The sequence below is a fragment of the Caretta caretta genome, chromosome 1, assembly GCF_965140235.1.
Source record: "Caretta caretta isolate rCarCar2 chromosome 1, rCarCar1.hap1, whole genome shotgun sequence".
Taxonomy (NCBI): Eukaryota; Metazoa; Chordata; order Testudines; family Cheloniidae; genus Caretta; species Caretta caretta.
The window spans coordinates 200,878,460-200,887,203 of record NC_134206.1 but is presented as its reverse complement, the minus strand read 5'-3'; the positions used below and the strand labels follow the sequence as shown (position 1 = coordinate 200,887,203).

At 41.2% G+C, this 8,744-nt stretch overlaps 1 protein-coding gene across 2 annotated transcripts in view; it reads left to right on the top strand.

Moving 5' to 3' along the window:
• The window catches only part of NME7 (NME/NM23 family member 7), a 162,298-nt gene that overhangs the window by 594 nt on the left and 152,960 nt on the right, over positions 1-8,744 (top strand). The gene's annotated exons all lie outside the window — the stretch shown is intronic.

The window sequence follows — 8,744 nt, the reverse complement described above, 5'->3', positions numbered from 1 at the left end:
GGCCGGTGGCTCTTCTCGTTTTTGGCGCATCCTCTCTTGTCGTAACGTCCAGCAGCGGCCCCGGCCCCGTGGTGCTAGGCGCTGTACAAACCCAATGCAGAAGGACGCGCTGGCTCCAGACCGCGGACCCTGTGGCCCAGCCCCTTTCTCCCTCTGGGCCTTGCAGCAGACGTGGGGTGAGGGGCCCCGGCGGGGTGTTGGCAGCAGAACTAGCCCACTGCAAACCACTCCCAGGGGGGGCATGTGGCTCGTGGGTGCTGGGCAGGCCCCACCCCGGTCTCCATCCTTCCACCACCTCGGGTGAATCAGGAGCCCTGGCATCAAGTCCTGTTTTGAGCTTTGGTTTACTACTTCTCAAGCATTCTCTTCCAAGGCAGAAGAGTCCTGTTGTGACATCTAGTGCATCTGCACTGGTAAAGTTAGTACCTGTAGTTCAACAATTGCCAGCCACCAGGCAGCTGTCCCTGCCTTAAGCTGCTGGCTTGGCATGGTAGTAAAAATGCTCCAGCCCTTTCTACAGCAGAGTTGATATTGTTGCTACAACTGTGGCTGCTGAATGTTTGGTGTCAGTTGCTCTAATATGAGCACTGATTTTCCTGGTGTTGACAAAGTAATTGAGGCCCAATTTTAGCCTTTAGAATGTAAGGTATGGGGTGTGCTACAAAATAAAGAAGAGGAAAAAGCAAGAAATAGTATGGAGTTAGTAGACCAATTTAATCCTGGTGTAACTCCACTGAGATCTGTTATTTGTATTGCTAATCCTGGATTTCATAGATTCCGAGGCCAGAAGGGACCATTGTGATCATCTGGTCAGACCTTCTGTATACCTTGCTCCGTGACCTTAGACAAAATTGCTTCCACTTCTGTGGCTTAATTTCTCCATTGGTCTTACTTCTCTACCTCCTAGGGATGTTGTGAGGCTTAATCTATTAGTGGTTATAAATTATGTTCAAACTGTCCAATAAATGGTGCTAGGAAATTGCAAAATATTATTGGGTACCTAAGTGGGTAAATTTCTTGGGGTTCCAGAGTAACAGCCGTGTTAGTCTGTATTTGCAAAAAGAAAAGGAGTACTTGTGGCACCTTAGAGACTAACCAATTTATTTGAGCATGAGCTTTCGTGAGCTACAGCAGACCTGTTGTTAATGCTTTATTGGTCTTTTAACGCAGGGCTGACCTTCAGCACAAGTAATTGGAGTTCTATACAGACTAGAAACTCGTGAGACAGTGCAAACCCCTCTCCAAGGTGGAGGCAATTAACGGATTAAAAAAAGAAACTATTGCACTTTGATTCCATTAGTGCCTGGCGCATGTTTAATAATTCAAACAAAACTATAAAATGCTTTTTGAGGGACTTTGATGAACAAGTGTCTGAAGATTATAAAATGCTGAATCTTACTGTCTAAAAAGGAACACAAGACTGATACTGATAAGACACTTTAGACCCAATTTTGTCCTCAAATATGTATGCAAAATTCCTATTTTTGTCAATGAGAGCTCTGTTTATGTATCTTAGGGCATAATTTGGCCTTTAAAGCCTACTTAAAACAGCTCCAGTTTCTCTTGTGGTCCCCCATCCTAGTCAGAAGCTTTGTTTATAAACTAAAATGCAGAACATAATGTAGGATCAGTTTTCCCCACTTCAGTATCAAAGTCATTGTCAATCTTTAAATAAATGGTTGAAATTCTATTGGGTCATCCCAGGAGAAACATGAATAAATAAATTGTCAGCAACAGTCCTGTTACATCAATCAACATAGAAACCCGCCCTTTTGTAGCAATCTGTAATTGTTATGACTGTGGTGTGCTTCCAAGCATCCCTTTATTTGTAAGGTGGAATCAGGTAGACACACATTGTTTTTAAGAAACATGGGTTTGTTTTTTTTTTGGTTTTTTTTTACTGTTTCCTGTAACAAAAGACCAGTTTCTCACTGCAGTCCATATTTGTTCCCAGAAGCAGAGTTACTCTGTTTACATCATAATGCTTATAAGCAAGGCCCTTGTATTATGTGCAACATTAGCCCTAGATTTTGTGTCAAGTTATGTGGGAGAACAGTACTGAATTCCGTGACAATGTTAACTGATTACAAAACAATTTTGTTAAATTGGGTGACTACTAAAATGAAGGAGTCATGGGGTAGGCAGTGGCAGAAGGAGACAGTGTGCTGTATAGGGGGACAAGGAGGAAAGAGGCTCCTAAGCAGTGCCAGTGCAGGGTTGTAGTCTTGTGAGTCTTAGAAGACGTACAGCGGGGGAGATGTCTGTCATGCTGAGCTCCTAAACTCTGTGGGAGAAGAGTTTAATAGCTATGCATCTGAGGAAGGTGCCTGCTGTGGTGAGCTCCTAATCCCTCTATGAGCAGAACTCCACTGTGTAGAAGGAGGGATGTTCTAATGAATAGGACACGGGACTAGTGGTTCAGTTCCCCGCTCAACCAGATTTCCTGTGCAACCTTGGGCCAAGGCACTTAATTTACTCTGTACCTCAGTTCCCCATCTATAAATTGGGGATAATGCTTGCCTACCTTGGTGGGGTGTTGAGGACAAAAAATCCATTAATGATTGTGTGGTGCTCAGATACTATCGTGATGAAGGCTGTATAAATAGGTAGAAGCTTATACAAGCCTCCCGCAACCCTTTCCAGGAGAATATTTAAATTCTTTCTGTCCCTCATAGTCCTGTATGTTACCAGCCACTCACATACATAGTCTCCTCCTGCAGTCGTCCTGAAATAGTGTGAGGACAAGCTAAGAAACTAGATGATGTGAAAATAGCCATTTTAAGAAAGTATCAGCATTATTTGAAATTCATGCAGTGTCTTAGCAGAAAGGTAAATTGAGTGGCAGTTGTACACCTTGTAACTCATTATACACCTGGTCCTGCTTAAAAAGTGAATGTTCTGTCTGAACATCAGAAGGATGTTAATAACGGCAACTTTCATTTAAAAACAGCTTGTTTCAAGAATATTGAATTAAAAATAAAATGCTCCTTCCTGTACGTTCAGATCTTATACTCTAAACCTAAATTCATCCTGAATGTAATTATTATATCCTGAAAATCTGATAGAAAGTCGGACAGACCCTTTACTACAGCATTGCTCCCAGACAGCAGTATAAACTAAGAATTATGATAGAGACAAGGTGAGTGAGGTAATATGTTTTATTGGACCAACTTCTGAAGAAGAGCTGTCTGTAAGCTCGAAAGCTTGTCTCTCATCAACAGAAGTTGGTCCAATAACAGACATTACCTCACCCACCTTGTCTCTCTAATATCCTGGGACCAGCATAACTGCAACAAAACTGTATATAGGAATTATGATGGCATTCATTAAAACATGTATAGAACTCCCTGAAGAGAAACTATTACAAATCACACTGTCGCTGTGGAACCATGAAAATTAAAATCTTAACTGAATCAGTTTCATACTGGTTTTATTTATGATGCAAAAATATTCAGAGTATATATTGGGCCCAGTGCTGCAGTCCTTTCTAGCAGTACATTAAGATTTGTGTCTTTATAAATTGTAGAATTGGGCCTATAATTTTGGTGTGAACAAAGGGAAGTGGAGGAGCTCTGAAATATTCTTTAAATACATACCTTTCTATGCTAATGCATTGGTTTAGAGATCAGCTAATATCAATAAACAGTTTGAAACATTGCCATCCAGTGGCAAAGAGAAGTAACTCAGTTACATTTGGGGATTTCATTGTCTACATGTGTGATCTGCACCTGTAGTAAATTGTACAGTGGTGAACACCCTAAAGGAATCGTCTTGTGTGTCAGCAGAAGGTTTGAGTATGGTGTTTGACTGTTTTTAATAGAAATTATACGTTTTGATATAATCTCACACAAGGATGGGTAGGAATATTAAATGCCTCTTAAAAATATAAATGTCTTTTTAACAATGTCTCTGTCACACTGTGTGAATCTAGAAAGCAAATCCAGATGCAGTAGCATGCCATTCAGTAGGAGCAATTGGTTTACTCCCTGATCCTGCAAGTGACTTGTGACACAGTCTTTTGACATCAATGGACCTATTGTTGGGTGCAGTAGTTTGCTTGCATGCAGTCACTTGGAGGACTGGGGCCTTCATTTTTTTTACTCCTTAAAATAATAGTTCTTAGTGCTTGTCAGTTTCAAAGTTCATTGCAAACAATCTTTGCAACACTCAGGTGGGCAGATATTATCCCCATTTGATAAATGAGGAAACTGAGGTACACAGAGGCAAAGTGACTTGTCCAGTAGTACGCAGCAAGCCCTCCATCCTGTTAACACTTACTCACAGGCTTAATATTAAGCCTATGAGTAGTCTCATTAAGTTCAATGGAAGTTGGGTGCCAGCTTCCTCAGGTTCCTTTGAATATCACAACCTGGTTCTATATGACATAAAGCACAGAGATGTCAGAGTTTACTGTCTTGTCATTCTGATTATCATCTTGTTTTTTTTTTTTTTTTTTACTCTTGTAGTTCTGACTTGATTTTAACTGCAGTGATCTTGAAAATTTCTTAAGCTAGATGTCAATGTGTTACAGCAACAGTAAACTTGGAATTCCAGCTGTTGCAGAAGTCTCCAGATGGTGTAAATTGACATAGCTCTACTGAGGATCTGGCCATTTGTTTGCATCTTTAAAAGCAATCAAGATTATTTGCATCCTACAGAACCTGTAAAAACTCTTTGTATGACAAGGGCCAGCTTTTCTATAATAGACTTTACTCAACATTGTTCTCAGCTCTGTGTGCTTTTGTTGTGGAGTAGCCAGCTGTAATTTAAAAGGATGTCATTTTCTTTTTCAAAGAGGCTTCTTGAAAAAGGTATGAAAAGACAAGGTGCTCTTCTGTTGCCTGATCAAGGTTTGCATCTGTGGGCTCAGCACGACTGATGTACCAGAGAAGCTTACCAATACTAACAGTAGTGTAGATATGTGAGCCATGGCCTCTGACTCCTCCAGTTCTCAGTTAGAAAACTCTGTGACTAAATGAGCCACAAAGAGGAGTTTCCTAACTCATTGGTTTCATGACTACTCCTGTCTGCAGCATTTCAGTGCAAATGAAAATAAAGTGATATGTGCAATATGCTAAAAAAGCCATTACAGACAAAGAAAATGCCATAATTGTGGGCCTTAATTAACTCATTGGCTGGTAAATCTTCAGATAAACAACTAGGAGAGTTTATTGGGGTCCATGCTGAACTAATGTACTCTAGTATTGCTAAGTTACCCTTTGGGCAGACAGGCCTTGTACTCTGTAGAAAATATGGCTGCTAATATCCTGGAATTTTTGGGCTGTGTAATTAGAAAATAAACTGATACAAAGATTCAGACTTCTGCCCTTGGCATCCATGCAGATAAAAAGACAGGTGCAGGAATGCAAAAACAAACAAACAAACACAAAATGTTGTCCCATTATGTTTGTCTGATTGACCCACAGAAAACTTGTTTCAGTTACTCATTTTGGGTCAATACTGCCACCCCTATGGGACTACAGTACATGCCAAGTAAAGTACTACTCTGCCTATGTAAAGGTGGCAAAATCAGGACCCTGTGTGACGTGCAAATAACTTACTGGATGAGCCAAATCGTAGCTCAGTTTTGCAGAAGTTGCTGCCCTCAAAAAAAAAAAAAATTAATACATGCAAAGTTGTGGCTCATCTGAATGATGTGGGTAAAGTAATTGCCATCACTGGAGACAAAGTAGACATCTGCTAGGGTTAAATCCTGTATTAACTGTTGCATCGCTTATAAGTTGTCTTTTGGGAGCACTGACTCCTGGTGCAGTTCCTTATTTGTAATAAATCTGTTCAGATCATTTTTATTCCTTTAAATCCATTTCAAGTGTTGCTATGAAGTGAAAGAGATCCAGGATTTATTGGGTGAGCCATCACTGAAAGTAAAATAAGCTTATGGAGTTTGTTAATTGGCAGTGCAAAGTCTAGACTGACTAGTTATTTTAACCTAAGGTCTGATGCCAAAGCCAAATGACTACCAAATGACAATCAGGTGTTAACAACGTTTTAATTACTGCTCTATACCCTGAAATTATCAAACCCCTGAGCAATCCACTCTCTTGTTTATTTCCCTGCTTAAGATCTGATTATCTTTACACAAAAAGCAACTCTCTTCCAAAGCAGTCTCCTAACATGCTTCCTCCCTAGTAGTCTTTCACACTATGTTCATTGTGCTGAAAGTGACTTATCCCTGCTTTCATTTCTGAAGAATTGTACAAATCCTTTGGGGCTCGCTGAAGGAGATCCTTGTGGACTGGAAACACCCTGCCCCTAATTTACACTAGGGAAAACCCAAGGAGGTATGTAAATAGGTCAGGCAACAGTGGACAAGGAGGTACAGCTCTTCCTTCCCTTCACAGCTTGCTTGGGCTGAGGGAAGGCAGCTGTATTTTTGCCCCAGTCAGTTTAAGCATGTGGACTTTATTACTCCTGATTAGGAGATATAAAGGGCTGGTGAGACAAAGGACGCAACCCTGGAAGAACTGAACAGAAAGATTTCTGCTAACCGAGCCTGCTCAGGAGGGTATTAACTTAAATTTCTGTTTAATTAGGCTACTTTTGTACAAATGTGCCTACTCATGGAAATAAGCATTGTACCTAGTAGTATTTGCAGGAGTGGGCTCTGTGATTCTGTGCTTTTGTTTTAGCGACCACTGCATAAGTGATACAAGTACTGGAGTGTTTGGGTTGCAATTTTTTATATACTGATTGGAATTTTGTGACTCGAGATCCTTGCTATATTTTACACAACTGCTTTCCCCCAGCTGCCCCCCCCTCCAAAACTTCTCATTTGTTTTAGTCATCCCTCCTTATCCCCATCTTAATGTACAGTGTATAAACTGGGTTGGCTTGTGTTCTTTCTTGGATGAAAGACCTTCATAAATAGCAGTTGTGTGTATGGTATGAAGATTTAGAAAACTGGTGAGTGGGATGCCCCAAATCAAAGGGGAAAGAGCAATGTTATCCTAATTTTATGCCTTTCATTATGCACTGTGGCTATCAACTCTCCGGATACTTACAAACTTTAAACTCATATGCATATAATTGGTCCTGCAGCTAAAAGGAACTTGGAAATAAAATAACCCTCACCTACAGACAGTGCAATTCCATATGGCTCCTAGAAAAACTAACTTTAGTCCCTTGAATGGTAGTACTAAAAAAGGCACTACTGAAAGTGATCCCTTTGGGTTGTGTACTGTGAGTTGTTTAATTAGAGATGGGCACAGGCCTCAAAACGTTGGTTACAGGAATGGTTTCTGTTATGATTGTCTGTTTAAAAACTGTTAAGGAGCATAAAACAAGGGATATACACGCTCCTTTTAATGGATGCATGTCTAAGTATACATAATTCTGTCTTTTAAACACTCCAGAACTTGAGGATGTTCAGGCTCATCTGTGCTTTTAACACTTGTGCCTAGATGCCATGCTGGTTGGCACCTTTAAAATAGATTACTTTTAGAATAACACATTTTTTATTTTTATATGGTAGTGTTAATAATACTTTGAACTTGTGTGGTGACTTCTGAAGTACAAGCACCTCTCAGTAAAGCTTTTGTTTGTTAAATGGGGAAACTGAGGTAAAAGTGTTTAAGTGACTTGCCCACGGTAACCCAGAAAGTCCATGGAAGATGCAGGAATGAAATCCAGTAGTCCTGGCGTAGCCAATGAAATTGAAAGGTGTCAAATTAAAAACTGACAAAAGGAAATAGTTTTAAGAGGAACTATAATTGACACATGGGACTCAGGGCCACATCATAGAATATCATAGAATATCAGGGTTGGAAGGGACTTCAGGAGGTCATCTGGTCCAACCCCCTGCTCAAAACAGGACCAATCCCCAACTAAATCATCCCAGCCAGGGCTTTGTCAAGCCTACCTTAAAAACTTCTAAGGAAGGAGATTCCACCAGCTCCCTAGGTAACGCATTCCAGTGTTTCACCACCCTCCTAGTGAAAAAGTTTTCCCTAATATCCAACCCAAACCTCCCCCACTGCAACCTGAGACCATTACTCCTTGTTCTGTCTTCTGCTACCACTGAGAACAGTCTAGAGCCATCCTCTTTGGAACCCCCTTTCAGGTAGTTGAAAGCAGCTATCAAATCCCCCCTCATTCTTCTCTTCCGCAGACTAAACAATCCCAGTTCCCTCAGCCTCTCATAGAATCATAGAATATCAGGGTTGGAAGGGACCTCAGGAGGTCATCTAGTCCAACCCCCTGCTCAAAGCAGGAGCAATCCCCAATTAAATCATCCCAGCCAGGGCTTTGTCAAGCCTGACCTTAAAAACTTCTAAGGAAGGAGATTCCACCACCTCCCTAAGTAACGCATTTCAGTGTTTCACCACCCTCCTAGTGAAAAAGTTTTTCCTAATATCCAACCTAAACCTCCCCCACTGCAACTTGAGACCATTACTCCTTGTCCTGTCCTCTTCTACCACTGAGAATAGTCTAGAACCATCCTCTCTGGAACCACCTCTCAGGTAGTTGAAAGCAGCTATCAAATCCCCCCTCATTCTTCTCTTCCGCAGACTAAACAATCCCAGTTCCCTCAGCCTCTCCTCATAAGTCATGTGTTCCAGACCCCTAATCATTTTTGTTGCCCTTCGCTGGACTCTCTCCAATTTATCCACATCCTTCTTGTAGTGTGGGGCCCAAAACTGGACACAGTACTCCAGATGAGGCCTCACCAATGTCGAATAGAGGGGAACGATCACGTCCCTCGATCTGCTCGCTATGCCCCTACT